Source organism: Corvus kubaryi, unplaced genomic scaffold (assembly GCF_017639235.1).
Source record: "Corvus kubaryi isolate FWS band 111438036 unplaced genomic scaffold, C.kubaryi_AGA036_p1.0 split1-37296, whole genome shotgun sequence".
Lineage (NCBI taxonomy): Eukaryota > Metazoa > Chordata > Aves > Passeriformes > Corvidae > Corvus > Corvus kubaryi.
Window position 1 is genome coordinate 4,579,822 of NW_024582075.1, and position 22,442 is coordinate 4,602,263.

The 22,442-nt window shown below is 38.9% G+C and overlaps 1 protein-coding gene across 3 annotated transcripts in view; it reads right to left on the minus strand.

Annotated features, from left to right (window-relative positions):
• Positions 1-22,442, minus strand: part of APBA1 (amyloid beta precursor protein binding family A member 1) — an 89,682-nt gene that overhangs the window by 44,686 nt on the left and 22,554 nt on the right. The gene's annotated exons all lie outside the window — the stretch shown is intronic.

The window sequence follows — 22,442 nt, forward strand, 5'->3', positions numbered from 1 at the left end:
TGGCATTGCAACGATGCTGGCCTATTAGAAAAGCTAATTTTTGCCAGGAGCTGAACCATGGCAGATATAACAGAAATATTTCACCTTTGCTCCAGCACTCTGTAGTGAGCTGTAGCTCACTAACTCGGAGCAAAGGGAGTAACGTAAAACAGCAGAAGTGTGTCACAGAAGTCTGCAGTTGCTCAGATACATGACAGCCATGCATTCAACACTTCTTCAGGTGAGCTAGTCACCCTATGCGCTTTCAAAGAATCAGGAGAAATAAAAAGTGCACTCTCAGGATGCAGTACATCTGAACCACCTGTTTCTTCTCCCTAGAAAAGCACGTTAGCTAGGTACAGTTATCCTTCTGGTAGCTATCTATCATCAGTAAAGACAGCTTCTTTCCTATAATATGGAGAAGACATCACTAATACTCATAACGCTCACCACATTGAGACCAGTAGCACATCTCAGCCTTGCTGACTTCGAGTAAAGAAGATCTCAAGAGATTACATAATTACTAGAGAGGTCTGCCAATAGTAAAAAAAATTACAGGGAACAGAAACAGGCCCATCTAGCTCATAAGGTTTCATTTTTATAGAACGGCTTCAGCTATTTGGAACTTTGCCCTATGTTTTTAAGATGCAGTGTCATGAAGAGGACATGTAATGTCCTTTTAGGTACTTAAATCAAGCCACATACCCATAAATAAAATACAGCTCTAGCATGTGACATACTGGTAAGTACTAAAAAAAAAGTACCTATTGGAAAACTGCCAACTTGAAGGAGCTATAAAAGCATGTATCAATTACCAACTAAAAAAATTAATGTGAATGTGAAATAGAACTTGGATCAAATCTTGTAAACTGAGGCAGGGAGGCTCAGGTGGCACTTTGCTGACTAAATGAGCTCTGTGCAGAAGAGCACTGGGAATAACTTCCTGTGATGAGAAAGCAACAGCAATTTCAGTTGCTCTCTATTAGAAAAGTTGACAGGCTGGCAAGCCAAGCTGTGAGTCACTTGTACTATATTGCCACAGGAAATCCAGAAGGTGCACTGTCCAGCTCAGTGAACACTCCTTGATTTTGTTACACCTAATGTTCTAGCCTTTTAAACACAGGAGTCCTTAAAAAAAATTACAATTGTAAAGTAATAGCTAATAAATCGTATTAGCTGGACCTATAAGGATGTTGTACACAAACTAATCCCTTTTCAAAATAACCACGAAACAACTCAGTTTATTTTTTCCAGCTAAGGAAGCTGTGTTAGTAAGGCTTCAGCAACAAGGTAAGGTCTTTTTCAGCTAAGACTTTCAAGCCATTAGGAAAGAATGGGCAGAGTACAGGTGTACATGCTGATGTGCACCAGAACTAATACACCAAACACTCTCCCCTCAGCACGGCATATGATATGTTAAGTAAGCAAGAACAAGATTGGAGAGCTTTCCACTTTTAGCCCACAAAAAGGGTGAACACGCCAAGGTGCAACAGCTCCTTGAAAAGTCCTTCCCAAGGAGGATTACAGCAGACGCATACATTCTCTGCAGGTAACTTGGTTTGCAGCCCGCAGTGTGAGCTGCAGATTGAGCTCCGGGTGGCAGCAGCCCCGGGCAAGAGGCTGGGAAGTGCCAACTCTTTGCATAATAGAGGACGTGAAGATGCTGGTGCCGGCCAGGTGGATGGACAGGATGGACTGAGACATGGCTGGAGCCACAGATTCAGGAAGGAAAGCGAGACTTTGGAGCACTTGGACTGTGAGGGGATGAAAGTCCAGGGGTTCCTTTGTTCAGGCTCCCTCCTTGGAGGCTCAGAGCTTGAGCTGCTTCTGTGTTACCACACCGTGAATAAATGACTTTACAAAAGAGACATCCAAGCCTCTGCTGCAGTAAACCTGGGGTCAAACTGGCCAGGAAACCTGGGCTGACCCCGAGAGAATGTGTAGGAGTCAGGTGGGGACCCATCAGGTCACTGGACTGGCCGCCGCGAGGGGGCTTCCGTCCCAGCAGTGACAGTCTCCGGCGGTGGGAGTCTGACTGCCAGAGTCTCATGAATGGTCAGGCTGGGAAGGTTCTTTAATATTGCCTACTTTCATTGAAGTAGATTATAAAATTCCCACTCTTTTTCACATAGACAGAATTAGGCTAAAATAGAGGGCTGGTTAAAAAAAATCTACCTTAAATTTGTTGTGTTTATAGTAGCCCCTGACTCGTGGCTAAGTGTCATCGGTCACCCCCAGAAAAAGGGTAGTGCTTGTCAAAAGAAATTAGGTTACACATAAACACAGGATAATGATCAACTTTCTGAAATTTTATCACACGTAACCTAAGTTCCAATAATTGCTGAAAATATGTTATCCTGTCTTAGAAGTCTTAATATATGCTTGTAACATAATGAATTTTATGGATAGACAGCATCACTGACATGTCTTAGCAGTGAGAAACAAATTACAGAGATTACAAACCATACAAAATACGGCTAAAAAACACCTGAGAGACCCAACATTTTCCTTTGACAAAGCTAAAGTTTCCAACGTTCTGCTTGTAAAATATTTCTCATTCAAAGAATTCTCTTTGAACTTGAAGTTGACTTCAACTACTGATATTCCAAAACTTTCAAGGTTGTATCTTTTGAAGGGATGAGAAGGAAATGTTAACCTTTACTAGAAGTTTTTTACTGAAAAACGCTCTTCTGTTTGCCTTTCCTCCTATTAATTAAATTCAACTTTTAAATTTTGAAAACAATAAATTATTATTTATTTGAAATCTAAAATTTTTAGTGTTTTGAAAGTAAGTTAACTTAGAAGTCTGAGCGGAATGAATGTTCTTAGGTCACCTCAGACCCAGTAACCTTCAAGAGAAAGTAATCTTCTGAGTCAAGAACATTTATTTTACTGATTTAACCATCAGTCTTTAGGATAGTGAATTAAAGAACACCTATTAAGATTGGGGGTTAGAAGTTACTAAATCCCTTTTCATATCTGGTAGCTGGAAGACTACTGAATCCCACACTTTTTATTTTTAGCAGGATTTTCCTAAAGCAAATACAAGGTCTGCCTGATCTTTCCCACCAGATCTGCAAAAAGCACTTTATTTCCTGCAAACAAACAAAAAACAATAACCTACATAAAACGCCATAGACAGAAGAGAATATAAACAAGAGAGGTTATCCAAACTTGGAAATACAGACACAGCACCCATCTGAATGATATTACAGTCTCATATTAATTACTCAGAACAGCAGCTGTGCTCTGATAATCAAATATGGGAAAGTGCTCTGTAAGCGCTCTTAGCTTTGCACACACGACTTGATGGATAAATCTGTCTCTGCAACAGAGAAATCAGAGGTTGATTACTACTGCAACTAACTCTTTGCTGAAGGTTAAACTACCTTCCTGTCTGTAAAGAAGAAAAAAACTAATATATACACATATTTCTTAAACAACATAAAGTTGAAAGTTGAAGAATTTTTCTCTACTACTTTAAAACACCATCAAAGGGCAACCTATCATTTCAGAGCAAGACCACAACACCCATGCCAAGTTCCTCTCAGCAAAAGACATGCAGTAAGAAAAGGTGAAAGCGTGAGTATTCAGATTCCAACTTGGTTTGTTATTTCTTACCCAATTCCAGATGAATAATTGTTTGATTTCTTGTATAAGCAGGCAGACATAAAGTGATTATCATTATTAATAATACTATTATTATTATTCTTCTTCCAAATATTACTCTAGGAGTTTATTTTATAAGAGTCTTAGGCATTGTATTTCCACAGTTTAATCTTGACTTGAATAAAAGCTCGCACTCTTGATACATCTGTATACTACAGTTACTGTCTCAGAACAAAGCTGTGTGCCACATGGAACCAAGACTACACACACACACACACACACACACATACACACGTTTTTCTGTCACATAGAGCATAGGAGGAAAACTGAGGAAGGGACCACAGGAGGTCTCCAGTCCAACCCTGCCCAACCCCTAGGTCTTTGAGCTAAGACCAGGTTTCTCAGAGCCTTATCCAGTTGGGGTTTGATAATCTCCACGACCGGTGAAGGCAACAGCTTGTCTGGGCCCCAACTTCAGTGCTGGACTGTCCTTGTGACGAAAATATTTCTTCCTTACAGTCAGTTTCAATTTCCCCTGTTTGAGCACCTCCCAGCTGCCTCCAACCCTCCCTCTCACCACACACTACTGTGAGGACCCTGGCTGCATCTTCCCCATCCCCTGGTATGTTGACATGGAAGCCAATCCACTTCTCAGCTGAAGCAGCCCTGGTCCCGCAGCCTCTCCTGTGTCTCTGTGGCTTCCCATCATTTCCTTGGGAACTCAAAAGGGAGGCAGCACCCAGGTGGGTTCTGGTAGGCTTTGAGCAGAGGGGATGGTTCCTGCCCTACCCTGGCTCTCAGGACCACGTCCATCTCACACTGCCCCAGGTGCTGCTGACCCTTATTCTGCTGCCCAAGCCTTGTCCCAGAACTGCTACTTATCCCCGCCAGTCCCAGCCTGTATTGTCATGAGGGGTTATTTACACACATATATATTATTTTAAATTAAATATTAATTTTAATTAAATATTTCATTTATAAGAAGCATAACTGTTTCCTCTTATTTTGCAGTTGAGTATGTGAGCAAAATAGTTTTGCCTTCCTTAAAATACTTCAGCCACATTTACCTACGTTTTTTATGAAAAATAGACATTCTTCTAACATACTTCCACATAACTCCAAATCACCCCAGGAATACAGAGACCTCTGACTGAATTTTCAAAGGCAACCCACCTCAAGTGCAAGTCTTCTTGGCACACTCTCTGAGGAATTTCATAAAGCACCTCTGTTTTTCCTGACTTCAGCAATACACCAATGTTTCACTTGTACAGATCTCAACAAGACAGATGAGCACAACCTCTCAAGAAAACAACGTAGTCTTTTAGCAAACGTATGTCTTTGAGAACCACCTTAATTTTTCTTTTTCTTTTAAGTGCCCCTATGGTAAGAAATTTCAGAGAATTTAACAACATATGCCATGCCCACTTCGAGGGAGTTCTCCTCCTGTGTTAGATAACTCTCTTTTCTGAATTGCAACCTGCCTGGGAAACCTCATTGCTTCTGCTGCCATGTGCTAAGTAAGCTCATCCAAAACAGCTTTAAATAAAAAAGCTGTGAAACTTTTATTTCTTGCCAGTCAGCAAAAGCAGCACCTGGAAAGTGACATTAACATCCCACCACATATGCACACATATGCACACACATACACATATTGGTTCATAATAATGAGGCTGAACAACTGTGAACACTTACAGTAACTGTAAAGCAGAAAAACTGCATGCACAGTATTGCTCTGCACACAAGAACCCCCAACTTTCGCTTATAGTAGACACATCTAGAACTACCAGCTTTAAGAGCACTCAAAACATGTTAAACTTTTCTCCCCTTCCAACTCACATCTTATTCAAAGCTAAAATACACTCCTGAGCAAAAAGCACCATTCAGTAATCTTCAGTGCAGACAAGTCCAGATCTCATAAATACTTCAGGGCCCAGGAGATGGGGAGCACTCAGATTAGAAAAGGAACAGATCCTTCTCACCACCTAACACTGAAGTTCTGCCTGCACAAGAAATAGAAGCAATACATGGATGGAAGCCATTCATCTGCTGCCAGAAGAAGGCTACCAGATATTATGGGCCAAACAGAAGACATTAACCAAAAGCAGTAGAGAAAAATCCTGACAAGGAACCACAGGCAACCTCTGCAGTGAAGTGCAACAATTAGACACACAAGACCAAAAACACGTTAAAAAATAGATCACAAATCCCAGATCATAATTGGTTGAGGAAATAAAACTGACTATTGTCACCACCAAAATGATTAAGCTTCCTAAGAAAAAGTACTATTAACAGCTAAACTAAGGAAATATGGGGTTCTCTTTCGCTCTGGCGTTATTTTCTGACAGGTCACTGCTGGGTTTATTCCTGGGTGTCAGGTATTGCATTTTTAAGTAGCAGACAGATAACCTAAAACTTTGAATGCTGGAATTGTTACTCTGGTATTCTAGTTATACAAATAATATCAATTTTCGAAGGAGAACGAAAAATTAAAATTGTACCTAAGTAATGTCAGAGTATCACAGCATTTAAAATCAATATTACAATGTGAAACTAGCACCAATCTCTGTTAGAGTACCACTATGAGAAGTGAATCTATACTAAATCTAAGCTCATGGTTGTTTGTAATTTACCTTTTTTTCTCCTCTGTGTGTCCCAGAGAATACAGTGGAAAATGCTGACTCCCCAGTGATGAATTCTGAATTCAAATTATGTCATCCTTACACTAGTGACATTTTATAACAATGAAGACTATATTTTTCTCTCTATTTAAACAGAGGGATTAGATATAACCTACCAAAAGGAAAAAAGAAAAGATCATCCCAGGAAGTCCAATACCCTTTCCATCCCTTTAAGAGTCATTAATAGTGCAATACAGAATAAACATAGACAGAATTAAATTATATGATCCAGTGAACTGCAGGGCATGGCTACCTTCAGAGTGAATAAAAAGGCCTCAAGCCTCATTTACACAATAAGAACACATATGTCCAAAAACCCCTTGGATTTTCCTCCTCTGGCTACACATAAAGGCTTGATCCAACCTTTCTAGCTGTAACAGTCTTAATCAGAGGCATCTTGGCCAGCGTTGCACAGTCTTGAAACAACTATCTTGGATACAAGCGAGACAGATGAGTCATTGAGACACCCCTCAACTTTCCCTCCTCAAAATACCAATTTTGTTACAGGAAGCAAAGTTTTCAAGCGAGTTAAACTCTAGCTTTTTGAATTCTTTTATGCAATCAATCCACAGGTTTGGTGGATTTGTTAGGCATACAGAAATGTTTGTATGGTGTTGAGACCACTTCAAGAAAAGATGAAGGGTTTGCTAGAATGAGATAGGCTGCTTTTCAGCAAATATGCGGCTTTAAGGAATACCAAGCTAAACAAAAGACAGTGAAGTCCAGCTACTTAGTGTGTCAGCCTCATCAGCTTCTTTCAGCTGAGACAAGTGAGTCACAGAACACTGTTTTAACTCCTGGAAATGGTACAGAAATAGTGCTGAAACCGTAATAACTTCTGTCACACAATCAGTAAACACGTGTTCTGAGAGACTCATTATTACCTGAGAATTTCAAGCTAAGGATATTCCCTCATGAAAAGCAATCGTGGTTCAGACAGCATAGAACCAGAAGATCTGATTGTCCTTTAATTCATTTTACTTCATGAGTTTCAAAGGAGCTATACCTGACTTAAGCTGAAAAATAGGGATAGATACGATCCAGAACTTGCTTGCCTTTGATGTATTTAAAAATGTACCACTGCCTGGCAACTGCAACACGTAGTTACCAAAAACACTGGATTATACAATCCTTCCCAACCCCAACCCTCCACCCTATCTTTATACCAGGAAAGGGAAACACCTCAAAATAGACAACTATTATTTCAATTTTTGTTTTTATTAGACTTACACTTTATTATGTGGTTTTTTGACAATGACTTTTTCAAGGCTTTCTCTGAGAAAGTAATTGTCAAAGACAATATGTAAAATGTGGAGGTATTATTCAGAGTGGGGAAGTATGAGCCAGACAGAGAAATGAGGTAACTAAAATTCCCAAGTATTTGGTTGTGAACATGCAAGTTCCTTTCCATTCAATTCTTGCCAGCCAAAACAACTGAGCTAATACTTTCTACCATATAATAGACTTCTTTTCAAGGACCTGATACATATCTGGACTGCATTATTGAGAAGGGGGTTTTAAGTACTAGCTAGTTTGTCTCTTATTACTTATTTCTGAGTGAGAGCAAGACATCAGGTATCTGCTTCCATTCACAGAAATCAGGTAAGCAAGAATATTTAAGGGCTGCAGGCTAGCAAAAACTCATGAACAAACAGTGAAATCCCACTAACAAAGGTATTTCATTTAAAGGTTATAGTCACAACTGAAGTTACAAAAAAAAGAAAAAAAAAAAGAAGAAACCAAACCTTAGTGGTTTCAAACCGCAATATTCCTGGAATTAAATGCTACTTCAACAGATTCAGTCTTGTAGGTATATAGCAGGGGAAAAAAAAACCTCACAAGAAACAAGAACTATGGCACAAAATAACAGATGCAAAGGAGGAGGAAGTAGGAACGCATAGTGTAGGTTACAGGAGATTAACTTTTCTCTCCTCCCTACATGGACAGCCTTCTCTTCTACTCTATTTTCTGTTACCATTTTAGCCCACATAATAAGCCCAATCTCATCTCTAACCATCAAATTCTACTAACACTTGCAGATCATTTTACTACTTCTATTTCAAGGAAAAGCTGCTGATTCAGTCTACATTAAAAAAAGAAAATCAAAGCTACACAGTCCAGCTCACAAGTTTCCAAAGGCTGGAAGGAAATTTGATCTGCCACTTGTATTTTTGCACAGATTGGTAGCTGTGTTACAGTGCCCTACTGCACAGATAGCCCCACAGCCATCTCCAAAACCATATGGGAAAATGTCGTACATTTACTTCCAAGCATAGTCCTGAGTGATGAGGTAAAAAACTCTCAAGCACATCTTCCACTGTTACAACCTTTCTGAAATGCTGCGGCCACTAGTCAGCACTAAAGCAGACACACCACGAGCAGATGCACACTTGAGATTTTCATTAGCAGGAAGCCTGTGTGGCTAGACCAGCACCTACCTGAATTTGGCTGGCCTCACCAGACATGTCTGCCTGCTCCCGTCTTCCCAAACAAATTTTTTTCCTAGCTCGTAACACTAGCAATTTCTGTGCCTTCCATGAGCTTCAAAGCAAGATACAGCCTGTGCTACACCCCAGAGCTGATGAGAGAAGGGTTACTCATTCAAACAGGGAGGACTTCAGCATCACTCATTTCTCTGAACTGAGGAAGATCTTGACTGAGACCTACTTTTTCAGCACAAGCCTGTTACTGGAAATAGCTGCTCCAAGGCGACTGCACATGAAATCTGCTCCCCAGACATAATTAAACGCTAATGAAGGCTGGCATTTCTCCGCATCTGTAGCTCACAACAGAACTTGAGGAGTATTAGCAATTGCACTGTACACAGCTCAGGGTACTCAGATGTGCAGCTCGTTCAGAAATTACAGTCTGAGCAGGGAAATGGAAATGATGCCTGGTTGCAGTCACTGGGGTCCCATCAGGTTAAGGAAAAAAAAAAAATCTGTTGATGCTAATCAAGTTAACTAGATCACACACACTACTGCCAGATCATGCAAATCAAAAGCAGATGCATACTGTAAAAGCCACAAAGCTTCCCATATGCTTGCCAGTCTCTACCTGCTAAGGAAACAAAGACCAGAATACAGCTACACAGGAGGGAGCTTGAAAGAAAACAAAGAAAATTGAGGATAGTCACCCAAGCACACTTTTCACATCTCTACGCAGTATTTATAGCTAGAACCTCCACACAGACCAGTCCCAGTCAAGCCATACAGACAACAGGTAAAATGACAGTGTAACAGCATTTAAAGCCATAAGGAAAAAAGTACATAAATTTAAAATTTTCTAAAAACACATAATGTGGCAGTTGCCTAGTTTTAAAAACTATTTATATCCTGCCCCACAGTGCTTTTGTCTACCTTCCAAAGAGAAACAACACCCAAAAGAATTCAGACGGCTCACATTTCAGTACATTATTTTTTCTTCTCTTTTTACATAGCAATACTTAGATTTTAGTAGAAGTGTATATTCCATTTAAAATATTTTATTATGCATTCTTAACATTATAAAATCCTTTTATATTATTAAGACATCCAACCGGTGGAATTACAGTAGAAAAAAGTGGCAGCTAAAAAGGGTGATTCTAAGGTAAATTGTATTTAATGTGACTAAAATTAAAGGAAGAACAGAACAATCCTGAATTGTTTCAACACTTGAAGCACTTACTTAGTTATTCATTGGTTAGTATTTTTCTCCTTTTTGACTGCAGACAGTCTGACTGTCAATAGCTCTTTTCACTTATCCTCGGAAGTTGTTATTAAGGCAATGTATTTCAAAGGCACCCATAACCCTTTCTCTACAGGAAACACAAGCCCTAATTATTTTGCTTTATTTTATTTTATAAAGAGAAGATAAGGTATCTCTTAAATGTTCCATTAAACCTAGGTAAGGGAGATCCTATAATTCCAGGGAATGGTATATTTCAAATTACTCTGTTGGGGTTTTTTAAAATTCCTTTTCAAGGAAGGATCATTCCTCCTACAACAGAATGTCTTTCTTGTCTGAAAGCCAAGCTTAACTGGTATTCTAGGCTCTACTCTTTGGTGGTATTTAGCTCAAATTAAAATCCATGCCCTGGTTATCCATCAGGCAAAGGAACAGTTTGACCTCTCTTCAAATACCTGAGCTTTACATAAGTGACACTGTAAGAATGCGCATGCTGATTTCCCTTTTCTTTGCTATACTACAGCATCCTTTCACTTTTAATTTCTTAAATTCAAGACAAAAAGTACTGAGGATGAGATCTCTCTCATGGAAACATGCTTTAAAATGAAGGTAGGAAGACACTGAAGTAATTTTTGATGCCCAAAGGATAGGCTGGAAATAAATCCCCATAGACCGATGGCTATAGAGCGGGTATTTGTTTATTGCAGCGCTGGTGGTGAGGGGGATTTTTCCTCCTAACTCACCCGCCTTTGTCTAGTGCTGTAGTATATTTATACAGTAAATTTTCCTTAATGTTGCTATGTCATTACAGCATCATCACATACTTACCAGAACTAATTTACATAGCATAATCTCAAGGTTATTAGATAATTCTTTGCACTGCGCTTGCACTTCCCCAGTCCGGGGGTCTTCGGGGGTCTTTGATGAAGGCTTCTGAAGTCTTCTTCACACTTGAACTTTTCAACTTTGTCTTCAGGGCATGTGCAGTTATGATGCCCTTTGGTCCATCTGGTCTTAACTGGCCTAAATTCTTCATTTTGTGGCTAATTGGCTTTGCACTTGCCAATTTCTCATTAGTACTACACTTACCTACTTCTAAAACTATACATCTGGTAAGTTTGGTTTTATTCTTCTCTCTTTTTGTCTACTCCGCATTTAGCAACTAGTTACTATGTACTAGCCATTACATTGTATAAAAAAAAGTTATTAATATCAGGTCATATGGGTATCAAAAGTTATGATTCAGGTTATATAAGTATCAGGTTACATAGGTATAGAAGTTATGATTCAGGCTACATAAGTAAAAGCTATGATTCAGGCTATATAAGTATAGAAGGCCATGCTTCAGCTTAAATTGATATTCTTCAGGTTATATTGATAAAAAGTCATGATTTAGATTATATTGATATTATGTTACATAGATATCCTATAACCCAAGCTATATAAGTAGTTTGTATCTTCGACCTAAGTTATACAGACATCACTTTAAACATGGAAGTAGATCTTAAAAGCAATGAAAATAAAAAAGAACTATGTATTTCTCATACCTTTGTAGGTTGCTACAGGATTATTTTAAGATTACCAGTTTACTACAGAATTCAACACTGTGCTTCAAATCAGTCAGGCAGGTAGCTGCTGTCAGTATTAAGTTACATGAACTTCTGTGGGCAAGTAAACTTTTAGCTCTACAGAAGTTGTAAACCCCATGATGATCAGTAAATTCAGCCTCCTAAAAGCACAAACCATTACGATCCCCTAAGTTCTTGCTTGCTTGAACTGCAGCATACACCATTTAGAAAGGCCTGCAATTTTCAAAGTTTGTCAGCCCACAATCCAGTCCATTATCCTACAGGGCACTTACATCAAGCTACCATGCTACAAGTATTAGACATCACTTTTGAAAATATTAATACAACATACTCTTCCTTACAGTCTTCTGAAACTCTGCCATAAGGGTTACTAAAAACTAAGAGTCCAAAATGCTCTTCTGCCACACACTTCTAAACACGTTAAATTAGTCACCTGAATAGAACAACCTTTATGTACAAATGCACTTGGTCAACAGTAGGAATTTTACACAACCAAGTCTCATGACTTTCGAAAGTTCAGGCCAGTTTTCAAACTGCTGACAGTTACTTGTGCAGATCCTGAGCTCAAATACACATCATCCAAACTCTGGAACTGAAAGTGAGTCACTATAAGCTGAATGTTTCAAAAAATTGATTAAAGCCATGATAAATTAAAAATTAGTCCTGGGAAAACAATTATGGTTCTTTCAGGCCTATGACCAGGGGTTTGGCTTTTCTGAAAGTCTCTGAACTTCTCTCATCAATTCTAGGGGAAAAAAAGTCTGAAAAAAAGGAAACAGGAAAGTGTGGAGCATGCAAAAAAAAAATCTGCAGTTTGCAAGAGTGAATAGATTATCAGAGACAGTTTCTCAGAGTGGGTTTACATATATGTTTTAGCTTAGACCTGAAGTACACTTTTGAAGGCAATTTCTGATGGCCCCCACAGACTGCACTTCAGTACCTGCTGTGGAGTAGACTGGGAGATCACATAACAGATTTCTTCCAACCAGCCATCAGTTGGCAGAAGAGAGGTTTTGAGCTAAGAAATGCACATGAATAGCTGCGAAATAGATAAACCTAACGTAACAGCAAAACCCTAACAGAAAAAGAAATCACTGTAGCAACAGAAAAACTGATACATTATTGGACAAAACCCAAACACAGAATATCCCTTTCCTCCCTGAAGGTTCAAATAAAACACAACCCAAACCAAACCAAACAAACAGAAAAAAACCCAAACCCCAAGAAGAAGCCCTAAAACCACCCGAATAATTCTTTGTACTACGTTACTTAATTCTACATGGTTCCAGAATCAAAATAACAATCATAGTTCAGCTAACAAAGCAAGTTGAGAAGCCAAATACAGATTTATTTTACAGCTTATAGGAGTAACAGCATGCAAACAAATATTTAGAGGGCTCATCCAGGAAACGTGAATATAACACCGAAAATAAAATGAAGAAAAATCAGCAAATGGAGATGTTCAAGTCAAGGTGCAACAAAGAAGAGTCAACAAGCTCAAAATCAATAATCCATACATACTGCAAAGAACTAAACCACCAAAAAAAATTAAAGGAAAATAAGCAAGTGAGAGTTTGTTGGTACCCCACAACAGCAGTACAACAGCACCTGAGTGACTACAAAACAGAGCAGCCAAAGGCTGCCAAGCAGCAATGACATCTCCCTTGGCTCCCAGCCATGGCAAGTGCAGCCAAGTTCCATCCCCACACATTTCCCATGTCCCAAAGAGGCTGGCCTCTGTACCATCACGGTCCAGGTTTTCCTCACCTCAGACTCATTTCTGCATAATAGAAAATGCAGCTGTGGCTCTAACTCTTTGCAATCTCTTTTGCCTGAAGGAATCTGAACTCCTCAAAATAATAGACTTAAAGAAATATGGAAACAAACTGTTTCTGTTCCCACCCGCCCCCTCCCCACAAATAACTCCTTTGGTCATATGCCCGGGCAATTCCTCCTATGGATGTACATATATGGGGGAAGATGGGTCCCTTCCATGAGAGCTCAGCCGGCAGCGGGAACAGCAGAAGTCCATGTCTGGACCAAGACTTGCAGCACCAGCTGGTGCTGGGGCTTTGCCAACCACAGACCTAAGCACTCGGATGACAGTATCAAAGGACCATCTGCAAGCACATTAGCTTCCCTGGATTTCCTACCAAGGTGGGGGACTTGTTTAATTTTTCTCAAAAAATGACACTTTTTACTGTTTTGGTCCCAAAGCCTGCATTTCTCCTGTCACCTCACAAAAAGACCCTGCCCAGAGTCACAGGCAGTCATACTGGTCTCTTTTGCAAAACCCCAAAACCCCCCACTCCGCATCCCCTAAGCAAACCCAAGGCTACCCGGAGCTCTTCAGCTGCATGCTGCCATAACTGATTCTAGGCTCCAAGCTTCCCAGTGCAAACATTTGCCAAATATGAGTCATAATTTAAGAAGAAACTACCTCACTTTTCCCTCCTGAGCTGCAGCTGCTCTATCTGGGGTGCAGGGCTGGGGTGGAGTGCAGTGCCCTCCCCCAGTAAAGAGGAGGTGGAAGAGTCAGAAATGAAGGAGTAAAGTTGAGCATGGAAAAAGGTGAGGGGGGAGAGCAAGGAGAGTCATTTTACGTTTTGTCCTTGCTTCTCACCATGCAACTCTATTTTAACTGGCAATAAATTAATTTTCCCCAAATCAAATCTACTTTGACCATGACAGCAACTGGAAATCTCCCTCTTTGTTTCAATAAAGCCTTTCCATCTTATTTTCTCACCAGTATCTTGTTGAAGAGAGGGAGTGAGAGAGAGGTAGAGGGATGGCAGCCAGTCAAGGTCAATCCACCACAAGCTCACTGAAAGAAAAGAATTATAATGAAAATAATACTGACATATATTCAACTCTCTTTAATTTAATGCAAATATGGGAAAAACTGACTTCACATGAGTAGATAGAAAGATTTACCCTGGGAGAGTTTGCAGCCATCTTTTCTCCCTTTGCCTCCTGGGCAGCGTCACACTGGGTGAGAGAGCTGGCACCATTTTCCCTTTGTCTCCCTGTGGCAGGTGCCATCTAGAAGGGGCATTGCCACCATTTTGGGTTTCTCTTTGCTCTGGGGGAGTTTGTGAGATTTAGCAATTCTGTATCCTGTGATTATTTACTGTTATTTTTTTGCCTGTTGCAGTTTTGCTTGTTAATAAACTGTTATCTTTTGACTCCCATCAATCTACTCATATTTCTCCTTATTGGTAGACAGGGATTGTTTGAAACTAAGGGAGATAACTCATTTTAGAGTGTCCACCTCTTTAAATTTTCTTAAATCAAGACAGACAGACATGTTCCTGGTCTTCTTCTCAATCCTCCAACTGTCATAGCACTGAAAGCCCATTTTACAGACCACTCTGCAGCAGTAAATCAAAAAACCCTCTGAAATCATGTTGCCTGGCTTACTATATGACAACAACATCCATGATTTAAATCCCCAAAATTCTTATATACACACTTGTCTATTTCACTAAGTGTTCTCTTAAATAAAATGTAAATGGAGAACCCTTTGCTTATACTTTTGTAGACTTTCAGCTGTAAAGACAATTTCTGTCACAAGACACTCACCCATTACAAGTGACACCTTTCTACCCAATGTACAGCTATGAAACAGGCAAAACCATTGTGCCTTCAATAAATAATATATTAAAAAATAGCATAGACAAGCCACCATAAAATCTCGTGGTTCTTGAAAGTTTTGTGATCACAGCTATGTAGGATACTTTGCCTTTTTTTAAAAAAAAGTTTCAGTGGATTTTTTTGATGCAGCAGAACACAAATACCATGACCTTTACTACTCCCAAAATCTTTTAGAGCTGCTCTACGGTACTTGTTACCTTCAGCTGCCTTGGAAGACAAGGTGTTTGTTACCTTTAAAAAATTATAAAACGAAGTCCAATTCTACCTTAATAGAATTACAAAGAAGTCCAAAGTCAGAATTAACTTTCAGAATTCAAAATCAAATAATTTTGAGCCCACACTTACTTTATCCTTTCCTTCTATGAGATTTGCAATGTTTCATATTAGATAAGGAAACTGCTGAACTGCAGGCTTTACACTGTGCTAAAAATAGACATCATCAGCACTACAGATAATACAATACTTACTACCAATAATATATAATAATTACCTTATTATAGCAATTGTTATATTGTTATTACAATATTAATCCTTATATATTATTAATTTTATTTAATATACATTTATATAATACAAAGAATATAATAAAGTAACACTACTTTTTACTGATAGGATTTTTCAAAAACAGACTGTATTACTGAGAATACCTGGCTGCATCACTGATAATATTACAGATATTATTTCTGTCCCAAGAGGATAACACTGGTAAAACTAACAACTTACATTGACGTTAATGTACTGACTACTGAGTAAAAAGTTTCTTGACATCCTCTGGAGGTAGGCAGAGAATTCCACGTAAGACCAAAATCCCACCTTTAGTTCAGGTTTTCTTGTAAGAACATCACACTATAAAAAATCCTAAGCTGATGTCCATATCTGATGAATTATTCAACAATTTCTCCGTTAAACTAAAAAATGTATTGTATCTGACTTCTGTTGTAAAAATACCTTTTTTTTTTTACAAACCAGTTTAGAGTTTGAAAAGGCCAACAAGTTTATTAAGAATTATTTCCATGTAAGTTGTTAGGTTATGCTTGGTGTCCTTTTATTAACAGGATAAAGAATCACTGGTGCGACTTGCAAATCATTGATATATTCATGCAACTGGAGAAACAATCTCCTTGACTAAAACCCACAGACTTGTTCTTATTCCAGTATGTGGTATCTGGTGCACTAAGGTTAAGTCACTGTATTAAATTTTCCGAAATAAGTGTTACCCAGTTTGCAAGAGGAAATCAGCTTCTCCTTCAAATCCATTCCTAAACAGTTCAATGATTCTGCATTTCTTTAAACAAGAGGAAATTATTTTGTGACTATGAATTAATTCAGAAAAAAGAAAATCAAATAACAAAATCAACCAACCAAAGCACTTCCCAAAAGCTTCTGTTGGTGAAAAATAGTTTCTAGTACACCTCAGAGTAGCATGTCAGTAATCCTTGCTTGAAACAGGCTGACAGACCCAGGCATGTGATTCTCTCTGCAAATATATCATTACAGAAATGTGTCTCAAGTCTCTGCAATCCAAGCAGGTGGACAAAAAAACCCCAAACCACCACAGTAATCACCCAATTAGATCCACATCTATGAAAACCTTTTGGCCCTATACTTGCATGCTAGTGATTTGCAGATTTCACAGAATCTAGCTTTTCTTGCTTATTAAAAAATTGACAGGCATCCGTACAGCCAGAAAACCAAGAGTTCCAGCTCTACATCTTTCACCGAGATATCACATTATTTCCTAGCAAATTGAACAAAAAGACTTGTGTAAGAAATGGATGATATGTAAAGGAAATAGTGAGTAAGAAGTGAACGTAGAGTACACAGCCTCTCACACTGAGGCCCTAGTAAGGATCCATGACAGGCCACAGAGAAAGTGTGAAAAACAGGGTACCCTGCTGCTCTGGCACACACTCCAGCACAGACGGTAAGAACCCCATCACGAGGAATTGGATCTAGGTAGAGAGCTAAAAGAGAAAAATTCTGTGCAGGAATTGAAAAATGTAAACTAAATCCAAGCACTCTAAGATGGCAATAAAGCATGAATTTCGGGCTGCCCAGCCACCCACACTGAAGCAATCCTGTTGATAATACTGCATAAGGTTTATGTTGCCCATAGAACAACATGAATTATGAAATCTGAGTATGGATGTAGCAAAACTGGGACCAATGACAAAAAGGCAATTATGAGGGGGCTGTTTTCTTGTGAAAAGTTTTGGCAGAGACAAGGAGGTACAAGGTCAATGAAAAGCTCAGTCCAAACTCAGAAAAAAACAAGAGACTAATGTAGCAAATAAAGAATAAAATGCCAAATCAAGGGGAGGAAAAGGAGGGCAGGTCTTCCATTGCTAAGTGCGTGCATGCCTCTAGATGGTAGTCATGCAGACATGTGAATTCAAGTCCACAAGGAGGATGTGTAAGAAACCCCTTCGGATGACATGCTGGACTCTCAATCAGGTTTTTGTTCTTAACATTGTTCCAATTTTCTTTTTTTTTTTGGGCAGTGGGAGGAGGAGGGCACCTGTGGAGACAAGAAATGGATTTACACCTCAGTACCTAGAAAACTGTAATTTAGTAGTAATCACATATGTGATTCCTCAGAATCTGCATCTGTATCCTATTTGATTGCATAGGTTATAGATTATTTTGCATAGACTGTTTGGCTGCTCTACCTGTTTAGTCTTTGAGTCTTCATCAATAAACATCTTAATAGCTTGCTCCAGCTAAGTCTCAAGTCTCCCTTCTACAGACAAGAGTATCAAATCTTGGCAGTAACAGAAAAGTATTCACATAGCAATTTTTTCTGATGTTCTCCTAGTATGTATGAGTGAGGTACTGTGATAAAATCTGAGAGTCAAAAAGCAGCAGCAGGCTCACCTTCCTCAGACTGCCTGATCCAGCATGATCTCTTTTCCTCTAAAAATGTAGTATTAAACCAAACAAACCTGATATGCTAACAGTGCACTGTTCTCCTACCAAGCTAAATCAAAAGCTGGTTGACTTATATTACTATGGGTTAAAAAATTATTAAGTAAAAAACATACTAATAAATAGGGAGCAATGTAAGAATCCAATTTTCTCCAGTAAGACTAACAAAGAAATAGGTAGCTGCAATGCTTAAGAGATTTCTATCATAAAGTTTGTGCCACTGCTTCAAGTTTGTAGAGTTTTGATTATTTTTGTACTGAGGCAGAAAGAGATGCTTCAAGAACATAGACAGCAGTCAGAAATTCTTGATTTCTATCTAATTCCTTCCTTCCTGACAGTGTGCAAGTCACAGAAAAATCTCTCCTTTGAGAGATTTTTGACTCAAAAGAACATGACTCAAAAACTTACCAGGCTACTAGACTGCAGTGAAAATTAATCAGTGCTTATTTATAGTGAACTCTGAAAATGAAAAGGACAATTTGAATCAGCAAGGAATTCTAAAACAACACAGAACAGGCAGCATGAAATACAGTGGGAAGAGGAAGAGACAATTTTTTTTGAAATGCAGTTTCTACAAGCATAGGGAACAATTACCCTCTATTTCCTTCATGTATTTTATTTTTGTGGCAGGGACAAAAATAAACTTAAAACAAGGTCAGTCTTCTTAAAACACTGAGTTTATAAATACAGAAACTATGTCATCCTGAACCAAATCTCCTGAAGGTAATTATCTGGGAGAATTTATGAGATATGTGTACTTAGTACATAAATGCACACGACAGCAGTAATTAAATTAAACACATCTCTCAAACATGTTAATTAAATGTGATGTGGATTTTTCATTTCAAGTTAAATCAGGCATACTGCAGCAGACTGAGATTTAAGTACCCATAAATACAGATTATGAATTTAACTACAAAATGTATTACCAAATTCTCTCCACACCCTAAGGGAAATGCAGGAAGCTAGGATTAGAATTAATTTATTGTCTTTAAATCAAACTGGGTAGCACTTGAAATAAGGTATGCTTATAAGAGACTGAAGAGATGTCACAAACGGAGTGAGTTGAGTTACTCTTTCTGATGCAAGATCGTAATGTCCCCCAAGTATTAAGCAGCTGGTGGCAAACTGAGCAGTGCACGTCTTTGTTTGAAATTGATGTTAATTTTTTCAGCAAAAGTACAGAAATTCTCAGTTTGTACATTTAGGACTACTTGGGCAGTTGTATTTGCTGCAGTCTTGCTGAAGCAAATGGGCATCAGAAAGAGGTCATGTTCCTTGTGAATGTTTCTACACATTACAGGAAGCACATCTAACGGCAGAGATCAATCCAGCAGTTTCACAGCACAGCTGCTCCGCTCACCGCAGGGCAGATCCAGATTCTTTTGAGAAGGATCACAAACCAAAACACAGACTGATACCTTTAATCCATGCATGCTGCTTATCTAATCTTGGAACGACCCTGCAAGGAAAATTGGCAGTGGATTCAACAGGAACTCCAGGAATGGCCACAGGCTTTGTCATCTGCTACAAAATATTTAATATCCTAGTTCTTTTTCCCTCAAAAAAATGCTTGAAAAATTTACTTGAAAGTGGCAAATCCTTCTTCTTTTAGAATTCAATAATGGCATTTTATTAAGTCCACTCATCTCAGCAGAGTGGGATACCAATAAGAAAGGCTGAAAAACTTCCAAACATAAGTTTTGCATAAACAGTGCCATCTTGCAACTCATTAAAAAAGACTATGCAGTTTTTGAGACATAGGATTGAAAAAACCCCTACCATCTCACAGACACCAGCCTCAAAATAATGGCTAAATTCAACTTTGTTGAATTTTACCAGGGATTACAGTTATCTGCTGTAAGCAACTTATTTTCTTATTCCATAGACAGTTGGGGAGGCAAGCTTCCAGGAGAGTTTGCTCCTGGAAAAAAGGATCAGATCTTTCCCTCTGAACAGCAATCCCAGAAATCAGCCCCAGCTCCTCAGCTAGCCATGCAATCCCAAGGGATTGACCTTTGGTGGAACTGTAACAGGCAGCATACCACTTGGCTTCCTGAAACACATAGTGCTATTTCATAAGGCAAACTTGCGTACTGTCCCCAGAGATGGCACATAACTATCCAAGGTACAAACAACAGCCTGTCATGCACACACCTGCTTTTTCAGTAGACAGCCCCAGATCTGAATGCACACAGAGATATGAAAGGCAGCTTATATTTTAACTATTAAGGATCAAAAGCTGCTGTCACACTGGCAGGTAGCATGACCACAGTGCATAGACAAGCATGTCGTATGGAAAAGTCCATCCATTTCACACTTCTCAAATGCTGCTGAGTGACAAAACACTTTGATCTACAAACTCCCCAGTGACATCAGCCATGCAAGCGGACCTCCACATATGCACAGAGGGATCTGCTCTTGTAGTCCTTCCTTTGATCCAAGAGTCCAATAAGCCATGAACCTTACATTGCACAGCATCTAGCTCTACAAACATACTGGCAAAAACAAGCTGGGGTTTTTTCAGCTAATTTTAAATACACTGTCACAACATACTTTTCACAGAGACTCAAAAGGTACTTTAATACCAGGGGTTTAGTCTGAAATACCTTCAGTGTGAAGCAGCTTAAATACAGCACTGTGAAAAATGCTACCAAAGTTCCTTGTTTTCTCCTCCTTGGCTCTCACATCAGAAATGCACTGAGGACTGTTTTTCTGAATGCAATGTTTTACCATTCTGTTCTGTATTTTATGTACAAATTCAGCATTGAGTGCAAAACCCCAAAGGATCAAAACTGAAATTTCAGATAAAGGTTACGAAGCATGAAGAGAAGTACAGAATTTGCAGAAGAATTAATGAAACATGAAAACCTATAAGGACCCATAAGGGCAGGATCATCACGGTAAAGATACAACTTATGAGGAATGAAATACCTACCTGCATAGATTTCATTATTTTGGCTTGTTTTCTGTATATTTTTAAGTACCTCTGATGCCGTCTAGACTAGCACATCTTGAAATTTACTGTTGAAGAACTAGGTATCAGTTTTAAATGCTGTAAACACATCTTCATGGACAACAAGGGCAGAGAATACACTCTCGGCATGTTAGTCAAAGGGAAATAGCTACATATATTCAGTACTGAAGGCTCTATCAGTCTGTGTAACCCAAGACTTGAACAAGAAAAATTCCTGATTGCTTATTTTTAGCACTTGTTTACTTTGTGCTATTTAACATATTATTGTTTGCTTTTGTACTCTAAAAGAAACAATTCCAATTTGAAACCTTTCATAAATTTAACTATTCTGTTCCATCTGAAAGCCCTAGAGACATTATACCACACCAGGCAGCCAGATGTGCCAAGGTACAATCTGTATGGAAATCCAACAAACAAAAATGCTGAGATAGACTGGTTACATTAGCCATTTGTTTATACTGAGACCCCCTGTAATATTACAGAGAGGCATAGTGTAAGAACCAGAGCAGAATGGATTTGTGTAAAATATTAGTACCCAACATGTGGCAGTTTACTCTCCCTGCATAAGCAATTTCCATTTTTGCTCTCTCAGGCACACCATGCTATTTGTGACATGAATCAAATTATATTGCTATTCTCAATTACTAAGATGTAGGACAGTATTTTGCACCAAACCAATCTCCTTCAAATTTCTTCACTTCCTCTGGGAATTATGTTGGACATTATCCCTAATGCAGAACTACTCAGTAAGCAGAAAGAGAGAGCAGAGCTCATCTTAGAGACAAACACTCAAGAAAACTGAGCAACAGCAACATCAGCCTGCAGAGCTGATTACTGAAGGCTTGAGCTGTGGCTTTGATTTTATTAATTTGCAAACATCTACTCTCCTTTTTAATTGCATCACAAAACTTGCATTCAAAGGAAACAAGGAAACTGGCAGGAAAGAATTCATAATCTGAGCTCACAGTGTAAACGTCTTCTAATCCAATTCATACTCCATCATAAGTCAAAGCTTCTCAGACTATCAACCACACAGAATGTATGTCAGGTGAAAATACTTAACATGCATAGGCAAGTGTAGAGGCTTCAGCTTCTGATAAAGAGAGGACCAGCTGATCTGAGCTCTCTGGGATTTCACATCTACTTGAAAAGCAAGAAAGCCAGACTCCTTTAACTCCACCTACATTATCTGTGTAGAGTGTGCTCAGATGTGTTACAATTATTAACTAATGTGGGAGACATCTAGCATTCAATATAAAATACAAAGTAATGTATTTAAACCACCAGTAAACAAGCAGCCATTACATTGTGTTTACAACTCTCCCTTAAAACCATGAACTGCAAACAGACCCCCTTTACAGACAC